Consider the following 15,014-nt stretch of genomic DNA (forward strand, 5'->3'; position numbering starts at 1 on the left):
AAAAATAAATTTAATTAATTAATTAATTAACTAAATTAATTAAGTTAATTAATCCTGTTTAAATTAATCTAATTAGTTAGTTAATTTAATTAAACAGTAGTTAATTAGCTAACAGCCCCTGACAGGTGGGACCCACCTGTCAGGTTGACCAGGTCAACGGTCAACGTTGCCTGTTGACGTCAGCATGACATCATGCTGATGTCATAAATCCAAATTTCGAATTAAATTAAATAATTAATTAAATTCCAGAAATTAATAAATTCTTTTGAAAATCATATCTTTTAATCCGTAACTTGATGGAAATACTTTGTACATGAAAGTTGCTCAGAACGACGAGACGAATCCGGATACGCAGCCCGTTCGTCCACCACACATCCCTAACCTATCGAACTCGCAACTTTCCCCCTCCGGTCCGTCTGTCCGAAAACGCAAAACATCGGGAATACTTTCCCGGATGTCCCCCCCCCTTCGCCGGTACCACCTACTGTCGCGTTAGGACACACCTCGCACTGTTCATTGTCATGTCACGCATCGTCATGCTTATGTTTGCATTGTATTTACTGTTTCTTCCCCCTCTTCTCTTCGGTAGACTACGAGACCGACACTGCTGCTGCCCAGTTCGACTACGGAGTTGACGACCCCTCCTACTTGCCAGAGCAACCAGGCAAGCCCCCCCCCCCTTGATCACCAGATATCGCCTATTCTTCTCTATACTGCTTGCATTAGAGTAGTGTAGCATGTTATTGCTTTCCGATATCCTATCCTGATGCATAGCCTATCCTTGCTACTACCGTTGTTACCTTTACCTGCAATCCTACATGCTTAGTATAGGATGCTAGTTTTCCATCAGTGGCCCTACATTCTTGTCCGTCTGCTGTGCTATACTATCGGGCCGTGATCACCTGGGCGGTGATCACGGGTATATACTTATATACTCTATACATGATACCTGTGGTGACTAAAGTCGGGTCGGCTCGTAGGAGTACCCGCAAGTGGATCTTTGTGGCGGAGCGACAGGGCAGGTTGAGACCGCCTAGGTGAGAGGTGGGCCTGGCCCTGGACGGTGTCCGCGGTTACTTCGACATAACACGCTTAACGAGTTCTTGGTATTTGATCTGAGTCTGGCCATTTGGTCTATACGCACTAACCAGCTACGCGGGAACAGTTATGGGCACTCGACGTCGTGGTATCAGCCGAAGCTCTTTTTGACGTCAGCGACGGAGCGGCGCGCGCCGGATTGGACTGGAACGCCACTAGGCTAGGTCTGCTTCCGGCCGCCCTCGCAACATGCAGGTGTGCAATGGGCGATGGGCCCAGACCCCTGCGCGCATAGGATTTAGACCGGCGTGTTGACCTTTCTGTTGAGCCTAGGTGGGGCTGCGACGTGTTGATCTTCCGAGGCCGGGCATGACCCAGAAAAGTGTGTCCGGCCAAATGGGATCGAGCGTGTTGGGTTATGTGGTGCACCCCTGCAGGGAAGTTTATCTATTCGAATAGCCGTGTCCCTCGGTAAAAGGACGACCCGGAGTTGTACCTTGACCTTATGACAACTAGAACCGGATACTGAATAAAATACACCCTTCCAAGTGCCAGATACAACCCGGTGGTCGCTCTCTAACAGGGCGACGAGGAGGGGATCGCCGGGTAGGATTACGCTATGCGATGCTACTTGGAGGACTTCAATCTACTCTCTTCTACATGCTGCAAGATGGAGGTTTCCAGAAGCGTAGACTTCGACAGGATTAGCTATCCCCCTCTTATTCTGGCATTCTGCAGTTCAGTCCACTGATATGCCCCTTTACACATATACCCATGCATATGTAGTGTAGCTCCTTGCTTGCGAGTACTTTGGATGAGTACTCACGGTTGCTTCTCTCCCTCTTTTCCCCCTTTCCTTTCTATCTGGTTGTCGCAACCAGATGCTGGAGTCCAGGAGCCAGACGCCACCGTCGACGACGACACCTACGACACTGGAGGTGCCTACTACTACGTGCAGCCCGCTGACGACGACCAGGAGTAGTTAGGAGGATCCCAGGCAGGAGGCCTGCGCCTCGTTCGATCTGTATCCCAGTTTGTGCTAGCCTTCTTAAGGCAACTTGTTTAACTTATGTCTGTACTCAGATATTGTTGCTTCCGCTGACTCGTCTATGATCGAGCACTTGTATTCGAGCCCTCGAGGCCCCTGGCTTGTATTATGATGCTTGTATGACTTATTTATGTTTTAGAGTTGTGTTGTGATATCTTCCCGTGAGTCCCTGATCTTGATCGTACACATTTGCGTGCATGATTAGTGTACGGTCAAATCGGGGGCGTCACACATATACCACCATTGTCATCACCGTTGCCATATACCACCATCATCATCACCGCTGCCATATACCACCATCGTCATCACCGCTGCCATATACCACCATCGTCATCGCCGCTACCATATACCACATATCCACCGCCATCACGCTAATCTGAGTCCACCTCCATCACAGATTCGCCACCAGTCTGTGTTCCATCGCCCTGCAAATATCCGCCACCAGTCCGAGTTTCCACCAGATTCATCTCCGCCACCAGTCCGAGTCCAGTAATTATTGCTTTGTTCTCGATTTCCAGATCACGCGATACTCCGAGTCGTGACAGAATAGGACTCCCCAACTTCCGAGCCATCCGCAGGAAAATTCTGGCTAGGCAGTTTTTGAAGGAAATATGCCCTAGAGGCAATAATAAAGTTATTATTTATTTCCTTATTTCATGATAAATTTTTATTATTCATGCTAGAATTGTATTAACCGGAAACATAATACTTGTGTGAATACATAGACAAACAGAGTGTCACTAGTATGCCTCTACTTGACTAGCTCGTTGATCAAAGATGGTTATGTTTCCTAGCCATAGACATGAGTTGTCATTTGATTAACGGGATCACATTATTAGGAGAATGATGTGATTGACTTGACCCATTCCGTTAGCTTAGCACTTGATCGTTTAGTATGTTGCTATTGCTTTCTTCATGACTTATACATGTTCCTATGACTATGAGATTATGCAACTCCCGTTTACTGGAGGAACACTTTGTGTGCTACCAAACGTCACAACGTAACTGGGTGATTATAAAGGTGATCTACAGGTGTCTCCGAAGGTACTTGTTGGGTTGGCGTATTTCGAGATTAGGATTTGTCACTCCGATTGTCGGAGAGGTATCTCTGGGCCCTCTCGGTAATGCACATCACTTAAGCCTTGCAAGCATTGCAACTAAAGAGTTTGTTGCAAGATGATGTATTACAGAACGAGTAAAGAGACTTGCCGGTAACGAGATTGAACTAGGTATTGAGATACCGACGATCGAATCTCGGGCAAGTAACATACCGATGACAAAGGGAACAACGTATGTTGTTATGCGGTCTGACCGATAAAGATCTTCGTAGAATATGTGGGAGCCAATATGAGCATCCAGGTTCCGCTATTGGTTATTGACCGGAGACGTGTCTCGATCATGTCTACATAGTTCTCGAACCCGTAGGGTCGGCACGCTTAACGTTACGATGACAGTTATATTATGAGTTTATATGTTTTGATGTACCGAAGGTTGTTCGGAGTCCCAGATATGATCATGGACATGACGAGGAGTCTCGAAATGGTCGAGACATAAAGATTGATATATTGGACGACTATATTCGGACACCGGAAGTGTTCCGGGTGATTTCGGAGAAAACCGGAGTGCCGGAGGGTTACCGGAACCCCCCCCGGGAGAAGTAATGGGCCTTATGGGCCTTAGTGGAGAGAGAGAGGGGCAACCAGGAGGGGCCGCGCCCCCCCCTCTCCCTCTGGTCCGAATTGGACTAGGAGAGGTGGGGGGCGGCGCCCCCCTTTCCTTCTCCCTCTCCCCCTTCCTTTCCCCCTCCTAGTAGGAGTAGGAAAGAGGGGAGTCCTACTCCTACTAGGAGGAGGACTCCTCCTCCTGGCGCCAACAAGGGCCGGCCGGCCTCCCCCTTGCTCCTTTATATACGGGGGCAGGGGGCACCCCGTAGACACAACAATTGATCTATTGATCTCTTAGCCGTGTGCGGTGCCCCCTCCACCATATTTCACCTCGATAATATCGTAGCGGTGCTTAGGCGAAGCCCTGTGTCGGTAGAACATCATCATCGTCACCACGCCGTCGTGCTGAAAAAACTCTCCCTCAACACTCGGCTGGATCGGAGTTCGAGGGACGTCATCGAGCTGAACGTGTGCTGAACTCGGAGGTGCCGTACGTTCGGTACTTGATCGGTCGGATCGTGAAGACGTACGACTACATCAACCGCGTTGTGTTAACGCTTCCGCTATCGGTCTACGAGGGTATGTGGACAACACTCTCCCCTCTCGTTGCTATGCATCACCATGATCTTGCATGTTCGTAGGAAAATTTTGAAATTACTACGTTCCCCAACAGTGGCATCCGAGCCTGGTTTTATGCATTGATGTTATGCACGAGTAGAACACAAGTGAGTTGTGGGCGATATAAGTCATACTGCTTACCAGCATGTCATACTTTGGTTCGACGGTATTGTGAGATGAAGCGGCCCGGACCAACATTACGCGTACGCTTACGCGAGACTAGTTTTACCGTTGCGAGCACTCGTTGCTTAAAGGTGACCGGCGGGTGTCTGTCTCTCTCACTTTAGTTGAACCGAGTGTGGCTACGCCCGGTCCTTGCGAAGGTTAAAACAACACCAACTTGACAAACTATCGTTGTGGTTTTGATGCATAGGTAAGAACGGTTCTTGCTAAGCCCGTAGCAGCCACGTAAAACTTGGAACAACAAAGTAGAGGACGTCTAACTTGTTTTTGCAGGGCATGTTGTGATGTGATACGGTCAAGACATGATACTGAATTTTATTGTATGAGATGATCATGTTTTGTAACAAAGTTATCGGCAACTGGCAGGAGCCATATGGTTGTCGCTTTATTGTATGCAATGCAATCGCCATGTAATTGTTTTACTTTATCACTAAGCGGTAGCGATAGTCGTAGAAGCAATAAGTTGGCGAAACGACAACGATGCTACGATGGAGATCAAGGTGTCACGCCGATGACAATGGTGATCATGACGGTGCTTCGGAGATGGAGATCACAATCACAAGATGATGATGGCCATATCATATCACTTATATTGATTGCATGTGATGTTTATCTTTTATGCATCTTATCTTGCTTTGATTGACGGTAGCATTATAAGATGATCCTTCACTAAATTATCAAAGTATAAGTGTTCTCCCTGAGTATGCACCGTTGCGAAAGTTCTTCGTGCTGAGACACCACGTGATGATCGGGTGTGATAGGCTCTACGTTCAAATACAATGGGTGCAAAACAGTTGCACACGCGGAATACTCAGGTTAAACTTGACGAGCCTAGCATATAACAGATATGGCCTCGGAACACGGAGACCGAAAGGTCGAGCGTGAATCATATAGTAGATATGATCAACATAGTGATGTTCACCGTTGAAACTACTCCATCTCACGTGATGATCGGACATGGTTTAGTTGATATGGATCACGTGATCACTTAGAGGATTAGAGGGATGTCTATCTAAGTGGGAGTTCTTAAATAATATGATTAATTGAACTTGAATTTATCATGAACTTAGTACCTGATAGTATTTTGCTTGTCTATGTTAATTGTAGATAGACGGCCCGTGCTGTTGTTTCGTTGAATTTTAATGCGTTCCTTGAGAAAGCAAAGTTGAAAGTGGTAGCAATTACACGGACTGGGTCCGTAACTTGAGGATTATCCTCATTGCTGCACAGAAGAATTACGTCCTGGAAGCACCGCTGGGTGCCAGGCCTGCTGCAGGAGCAACACCAGATGTTATGAACGTCTGGCAGAGCAAAGCTGATGACTACTCGATAGTTCAGTGTGCCATGCTTTATGGCTTAGAACCGGGTCTTCAACGACGTTTTGAACGTCATGGAGCATATGAGATGTTCCAGGAGTTGAAGTTAATATTTCAAGCAAATGCCCGGATTGAGAGATATGAAATCTACAATAAGTTCTACAGCTGCAAGATGGAAGAGAATAGTTCTGTCAGTGAGCATATACTCAAAATGTCTGGGTATAACAATCACTTGATTCAACTGGGAGTTAATCTTCCGGATGATAGCGTCATTGACAGAATTCTTCAATCACTGCCACCAAGCTACAAGAGCTTCGTGATGAACTATAATATGCAAGGGATGGATAAGACGATTCCCGAGCTCTTCGCAATGCTAAAGGCTGCGGAGGTAGAAATCAAAAAGGAGCATCAAGTGTTGATGGTCAATAAGACCACTAGTTTCAAGAAAAAGGGTAAAGCGAAGAAGAAGGGGAACTTCAAGAAGAACAGCAAACAAGTTGCTGCTCAGGAGAAGAAACCCAAGTTTGGACCTAAACCTGAGACTGAGTGCTTCTACTGCAAGCAGACTGGTCACTGGAAGCGGAACTGCCCCAAGTATTTGGCGGATAAGAAGGATGGCAAGGTGAACAAAGGTATATGTGATATACATGTTATTGATGTGTACCTTACTAATGCTCGCAGTAGCACCTGGGTATTTGATACTGGTTCTGTTGCTAATATTTGCAACTCGAAACAGGGGGTACGGATTAAGCGAAGATTGGCTAAGGACGAGGTGACGATGCGCGTGGGAAATGGTTCCAAAGTCGATGTGATCGCGGTCGGCACGCTACCTCTACATCTACCTTCGGGATTAGTTTTAGACCTAAATAATTGTTATTTGGTGCCAGCGTTAAGCATGAACATTATATCTGGATCTTGTTTGATGCGAGACGGTTATTCATTTAAATCAGAGAATAATGGTTGTTCTATTTATATGAGTAATATCTTTTATGGTCATGCACCCTTGAAGAGTGGTCTATTTTTGTTGAATCTCGATAGTAGTGATACACATATTCATAATATTGAAGCCAAAAGATGCAGAGTTGATAATGATAGTGCAACTTATTTGTGGCACTGCCATTTAGGTCATATCGGTGTAAAGCGCATGAAGAAACTCCATACTAATGGATTTTTGGAACCACTTGATTATGAATCACTTGGTACTTGCGAACCGTGCCTCATGGGCAAGATGACTAAAACACCGTTCTCCGGAACTATGGAGAGAGCAACAGATTTGTTGGAAATCATACATATAGATGTATGTGGTCCGATGAATATTGAGGCTCGTGGCGGATATCGTTATTTTCTCACCTTTACAGATGATTTGAGCAGATATGGGTATATCTACTTAATGAAACATAAGTCTGAAACATTTGAAAGGTTCAAAGAATTTCAGAATGAAGTTGAAAATCATCGTAACAAGAAAATAAAGTTTCTACGATCAGATCGTGGAGGAGAATATTTGAGTTACGAGTTTGGTCTACATTTGAAACAATGCGGAATAGTTTCGCAACTCACGCCACCCGGAACACCACAACGTAATGGTGTGTCCGAACGTCGTAATCGTACTTTACTAGATATGGTGCGATCTATGATGTCTCTTACTGATTTACCGCTATCATTTTGGGGTTATGCTTTAGAGACGGCTGCATTCACGTTAAATAGGGCACCATCAAAATCTGTTGAGACGACGCCTTATGAACTGTGGTTTGGCAAGAAACCAAAGTTGTCGTTTCTTAAAGTTTGGGGCTGCGATGCTTATGTGAAAAAACTTCAACCTGATAAGCTCGAACCCAAATCGGAGAAATTTGTCTTCATAGGATACCCAAAGGAGACTGTTGGGTACACCTTCTATCATAGATCCGAAGGCAAAACTTTTGTTGCTAAATTCGGAAATTTTCTGGAGAAGGAGTTTCTCTCGAAAGAAGTGAGTGGGAGGACAGTAGAACTTGATGAGGTAACTGTACCTGCTCCCTTATTGGAAAGTAGTTCATCACAAAAACCAGTTTCTGCGACACCTACGCCAATTAGTGAGGAAGTTAATGATGATGATCATGAAACTTCAGATCAAGTTATTACTGAACCTCGTAGATCAACCAGAGTAAGATCCGCACCAAAGTGGTACGGTAATCCTGTTCTGGAGGTTATGTTACTAGACCATGACGAACCTACGAACTATGAAGAAGCGATGGTGAGCCCAGATTCCGCAAAATGGCTTGAGGCCATGAAATCCGAGATGGGATCCATGTATGAGAACAAAGTATGGACTTTGGTTGACTTGCCCGATGATCGGCAAGCCATTGAAAATAAATGGATCTTCAAGAAGAAGACTGACGCTGACGGTAATGTTACTGTCTATAAAGCTCGACTTGTTGCGAAAGGTTTTCGACAAGTTCAAGGGATTGACTACGATGAGACCTTCTCACCCATAGCGATGCTTAAATCTGTCCGAATCATGTTAGCAATTGCCGCATTTTATGATTATGAAATTTGGCAAATGGATGTCAAAACTGCATTCCTGAATGGATTTCTAGAAGAAGAGTTGTATATGATGCAACCGGAAGGTTTTGTCGATCCAAAGAAAGCTAACAAAGTGTGCAAGCTCCAGCGATCCATTTATGGACTGGTGCAAGCCTCTCGGAGTTGGAATAAACGCTTTGATAGTGTGATCAAAGCATTTGGTTTTATACAGACTTTTGGAGAAGCCTGTATTTACAAGAAAGTGAGTGGGAGCTCTGTAGCATTTCTGATATTATATGTGGATGACATATTGCTGATTGGAAATGATATAGAATTTCTGGATAGCATAAAGGGATACTTGAATAAGAGTTTTTCAATGAAAGACCTCGGCGAAGCTGCGTGTATATTGGGCATCAAGATTTATAGAGATAGATCAAGACGCTTAATTGGACTTTCACAAAGCACATACCTTGACAAAGTTTTGAAAAAGTTCAAAATGGATCAAGCAAAGAAAGGGTTCTTGCCTATGTTACAAGGTGTGAAATTGAGTAAGACTCAATGCCCGACCACTGCAGAAGATAGAGAGAAGATGAAAGATGTTCCCTATGCTTCAGCCATAGGCTCTATCATGTATGCAATGCTGTGTACCAGACCTGATGTATGCCTTGCTATAAGTCTAGCAGGAAGGTACCAAAGTAATCCAGGAGTGGATCACTGGACAGCGGTCAAGAACATCCTGAAATACCTGAAAAAGACTAAGGATGTGTTTCTCGTTTATGGAGGTGACAAAGAGCTCATCGTAAATGGTTACGTCGATGCAAGCTTTGACACTGATCCGGACGATTCTAAATCGCAAACCGGATACATGTTTACATTGAACGGTGGAGCTGTCGGTTGGTGCAGTTCTAAACAAAGCGTCGTGGCGGGATCTACGTGTGAAGCGGAGTACATAGCTGCTTCGGAAGCAGCAAATGAAGGAGTCTGGATGAAGGAGTTCATATCCGATCTAGGTGTCATACCTAGTGCATCGGGTCCAATGAAAATCTTTTGTGACAATACTGGTGCAATTGCCTTAGCAAAGGAATCCAGATTTCACAAGAGAACCAAGCACATCAAAAGACGCTTCAATTCCATCCGGGATTTAGTCCAGGTGGGAGACATAGAAATTTGCAAGATACATACGGATCTGAATGTTGCAGACCCGTTGACTAAGCCTCTTCCACGAGCAAAACATGATCAGCACCAAGGCTCCATTGGTGTAAGAATCATTACTGTGTAATCTAGATTATTGACTCTAGTGCAAGTGGGAGACTGAAGGAAATGTGCCCTAGAGGCAATAATAAAGTTATTATTTATTTCCTTATTTCATGATAAATGTTTATTATTCATGCTAGAATTGTATTAACCGGAAACATAATACTTGTGTGAATACATAGACAAACAGAGTGTCACTAGTATGCCTCTACTTGACTAGCTCGTTGATCAAAGATGGTTATGTTTCCTAGCCATAGACATGAGTTGTCATTTGATTAACGGGATCACATTATTAGGAGAATGATGTGATTGACTTGACCCATTCCGTTAGCTTAGCACTTGATCGTTTAGTATGTTGCTATTGCTTTCTTCATGACTTATACATGTTCCTATGACTATGAGATTATGCAACTCCTGTTTATCGGAGGAACAGTTTGTGTGCTACCAAACGTCACAACGTAACTGGGTGATTATAAAGGTGCTCTACAGGTGTCTCCGAAGGTACTTGTTGGGTTGGCGTATTTCGAGATTAGGATTTGTCACTCCGATTGTCGGAGAGGTATCTCTGGGCCCTCTCGGTAATGCACATCACTTAAGCCTTGCAAGCATTGCAACTAAAGAGTTTGTTGCAAGATGATGTTTTACGGAACGAGTAAAGAGACTTGCCGGTAACGAGATTGAACTAGGTATTGAGATACCGACGATCGAATCTCGGGCAAGTAACATACCGATGACAAAGGGAACAACGTATGTTGTTATGCGGTCTGACCGATAAAGATCTTCGTAGAATATGTGGGAGCCAATATGAGCATCCAGGTTCCGCTATTGGTTATTGACTGGAGACGTGTCTCGATCATGTCTACATAGTTCTCGAACCCGTAGGGTCGGCACGCTTAACGTTACGATGACAGTTATATTATGAGTTTATATGTTTTGATGTACCGAAGGTTGTTCGGAGTCCCGGATATGATCACGAACATGACGAGGAGTCTCGAAATGGTCGAGACATAAAGATTGATACATTGGACGACTATATTCGGACACCGGAAGTGTTCCGGGTGATTTCGGAGAAAACTGGAGTGCCGGAGGGTTACCGGAACCCCCCCCCCGGGAGAAGTAATGGGCCTTATGGGCCTTAGTGGAGAGAGAGAGGGGCAGCCAAGAGGGGCCGCGCGCCCCCTCCCCCTCTGGTCCGAATTGGACTATGAGAGGGGGGGGGGCGCCCCCCTTTCCTTCTCCCTCTCCCCTTCCTTTCCCCCTCCTAGTAGGAGTAGGAAAGAGGGGAGTCCTACTCCTACTAGGAGGAGGACTCCTCCTCCTGGCGCCAACAAGGGCCGGCCGGCCTCCCCCTTGCTCCTTTATATACGGGGGCAGGGGGCACCCCATAGACACAACAATTGATCTATTGATCTCTTAGCCGTGTGCGGTGCCCCCCTCCACCATATTACACCTCGATAATATCGTAGCGGTGCTTAGGCGAAGCCCTGCGTCGGTAGAACATCATCATCATCACCACGCCGTCGTGCTGACAAAACTCTCCCTCAACACTCGGCTGGATCGGAGTTCGAGGGACGTCATCGAGCTGAACGTGTGCTGAACTCGGAGGTGTCGTACGTTCGGTACTTGATCGGTCGGATCGTGCAGACGTACGACTACATCAACCGCGTTGTGTTAACGCTTCCGCTATCGGTCTACGAGGGTACGTGGACAACACTCTCCCCTCTCGTTGCTATGCATCACCATGATCTTGCGTGTTCGTAGGAAAATTTTGAAATTACTACGTTCCCCAACAGTTTTTAGGACATTTGTAGACTTTTTCGAAAAAAAATGTTGTGGAGCCAAAAAAAGAGGAAAAAAAGTGCAAAAAAAAGTGAAAAAAGAAAAAAAAATCAGAGTGTGCTCCTCCCTTGTTTACGTGCAGCGCCGTGATTTTGTTAGTGTTCTAGGCTCGCGTCTCTAGTACGGTCTAGCCTAGGACCAGCACAGTACCGTCGTTGAGCCTTAATTGAACTTTGCATCTCTGAATTGATTATTGCTGACCCTTTTTGCTACCATATTATAAGCCTTCCCAGCTCCACATACATCTACATCGTGCGTTTGACTCTCCCTGGTAATCGCTCTATCCAAGCTTTGAGCGTTTTGACTACATCGGTTGCCGATCACCGCCTGCTGCTAGGTAAGAACTGGTAAGAATTTGAGATTTACTTGACGGATTTGTGACACCCACCACCACCACTTGTTAGTAGTCTATAGGATCATATTCTTGTGTGTTTCTATTGCTGCTAACCATGCTAGGATCACAAGCCGACGAGATTGACTGGGAGAACTTAACGAACAAGGAGCTTCATGATAAGTTTCAGCAAATGATGACTGAACAGGTGCAAGATGTGCTGAACAATTTTGAAGAGGCCATGGAGAAGATCACTGGCCTTGAGAAGACGTTCGAAACAAAGCTCGATAACAGATTTAATGAACTGCTCGCGCGTCTTCCACCACCGGCTGCACCTGCCGCACCTCTGCAACAACAACAACAACAACGACTACCTCCACGTCGGGAAACAGCCCTCCGCCGAGGGAGTCATGTCCCTCTTCAGCCTGGCCAGACTGCTGGTGTTGCTGTTGATACTTCTATGGCTCCTGCTGCTGATGTGGAGGAGGATGATTATGCGGGAGATTACGAGGATGAGGTTGATCAAAATCAGAACTACGTGCAACCACCAGCACCACAACCACCAGGTCGTCCACATGCAAATAATGGCAATGTTAGGGCTCCCCCTCAGGTACAAGATCATGACCATCTCCCTAAACTGAAATTGAATATTCCACCATTTGAGGGTAGATATGTTCCTGATATATATCTTACTTGGGAGTTAGAAACTGAACAACGATTTACATGTTTACAATATACTGAGGAGAGACGTGTTCCTGCTGCTGTTTGTGCTTTCACTAGCTTTGCATGTGTTTGGTGGTCTGAACATTGTAGATTATATCCTGTTCTAGCTACTTGGGCTGCTTTGAAAACTGCTATGCGTACTCGTTGGGTTCCACCATATTATCAACGTGAATTACTTCAAAAATTGCAGCGCTTAAGACAAGGAAAAAATTCTGTAGAAGAATATTATCAGAAATTACAAACTAGCTTGATTAGACGTGGTATTGTTGAGGAGAATGAAGCTATGCTTGCACGTTTTATGGGTGGATTAAATAGAGAGATTCAGACCATTCTAGAGTATAAGGATTATAATAATATCACTCGTTTATTCCATCTTGCTTGTAAAGCTGAACGTGAAGTGCAGGATCGACAAGCATTGGCGCGAACTAACTTTTCTGCAGGTCGACCTTTATCATGGACACCACGTGCATCATCTACTTCCGCTGCACCATCACCTCCTTCAGGTGCCACCTCCAACCGTGATACAAGAAAGCAGGCATAACCACCACTATCTGGCAAGAGCACCCCTGCCGGGCCTGCACAGAGCTCTTCTTCTTCCATGGCGTCAACAGGGCACACAAGTGATATTATTTGTCGTCGTTGTAAGGGAAGAGGACATTTTACGAGAGAATGCAAATCTCAGCGTGTGATGATTGCTACTGAGGATGGTGGGTATGAGTCCGCTAGTGACTATATTGAGGAGACTTTGGCTCTTATTACACATGAAGAACACGGTGGAGATGATTCTGATCATGAGACGCAATACATGGCTGCTGAAGATGCTGACAGGTATGAATGTTTAGTTGCTCAACGTGTTTTGAGTGTGTAGGTCACACAAGCTGAGCAAAATCAGAGGCATAATTTGTTCCATACAAAGGGAGTTGTGAAGGAACGTTCTATTCGCGTCATCATAGATGGAGGGAGCTACAACAACTTGGCTAGCATGGAGATGGTGGAGAAGCTATCTCTCACCACAAGACCACATCCACATCCTTACTACATCCAATGGTTCAACAACAGCGGCAAGGTTAAGGTAACACGTACTGTTCGGGTGCATTTTAGTATCTCTACATATGCTGATTATGTTGATTGTGATGTGGTACCTATGCAAGCATGTTCCTTATTACTTGGTAGACCATGGCAATTTGATAAAAATTCTGTACACCATGGTAGAAACAATCAGTATACTCTTGTTCATAAGGATACAAATATTACTTTGCTTCCTATGACTCCTGATTCCATTTTGAAAGATGATATTCATAGAGCTAATAAAGCAAAATAGGAGAAAAATTAGAGTGAAAATCAGATTGTGGCAAAAGAATTTGAGCAACAAATGAAGCCTAATAATAAACCATCTAGTGTTGCTTCTGAAATTAAATTGAAAAGTGCATGTTTACTTGCCACCAAATCTGATATTGATGAGCTAGTTTTTAGCAAATCTGTTTGCTATGCTTTTGTGTGCAAAGAGGCATTATTTTCATTCGAGGACGTGCCTTCCTCTTTGCCCCCTGCAGTCACTAACATTTTGCAGGAGTTCGCTGACGTCATCCCACAAGACGTGCCACCGGGATTACCACCTATTCGAGGGATTGAGCATCAAATTGACTTAATTGTCGGTGCATCGCTACCCAACCGTGCACCATACCGTACCAATCCAGAGGAGACGAAGGAGATTATGCGTCAAGTACATGAGCTGCTCGACAAAGGTTATATTCGCGAATCCCTTAGTCCTTGTGCTGTTCCTATTATTCTAGTGCCGAAAAAGGATGGTACGTCGCATATGTGTGTTGATTGTAGAGACATTAATAATATTACTATTCGTTATCGTCATCCTATTCCTAGGCTAGATGATATGCTTGATGAATTGAGTGGCTCTACAATATTCTCCAAAGTTGATTTGCGTAGTGGATACCATCAAATTCGTATGAAATTGGGAGATGAATGGAAAACAGCTTTTAAAACTAAGTTTGGTTTATATGAGTGGTTAGTCATGCCTTTTGGGTTAACTAATGCACCTAGTACTTTCATGAGACTAATGAACAAAGTTTTACGTGCTTTCATTGGATGATTTGTGGTAGTCTATTTTGATGATATACTGATTTATAGCAAATCTTTGGAAGAACATTTGGAACATTTACGTGCTGTTTTTATTGCTCTACGTGATGCACGTTTGTTTGGTAACCTTGGGAAGTGCACCTTTTGCACCAACCGAGTATCTTTTCTTGGCTATGTTGTTACTCCACAGGGAATTGAAGTTGATAAAGCCAAGATTGAAGCTATTGAGAGTTGGCCGCAGCCCAAAACGGTTACACAAGTGAGGAGTTTTCTTGGACTCGCTAGTTTCTATAGGCATTTTGTGCGAGATTTTAGCACCATAGCTGCACCTCTCAATGAGCTTACAAAGAAGGATGTGCCTTTTGTTTGGGGTACCGCACAGGAAGAAGCCTTCATGTTATTGAAAG

Source organism: Triticum aestivum, chromosome 6D (genome assembly GCF_018294505.1).
Source record: "Triticum aestivum cultivar Chinese Spring chromosome 6D, IWGSC CS RefSeq v2.1, whole genome shotgun sequence".
NCBI lineage: Eukaryota > Viridiplantae > Streptophyta > Magnoliopsida > Poales > Poaceae > Triticum > Triticum aestivum.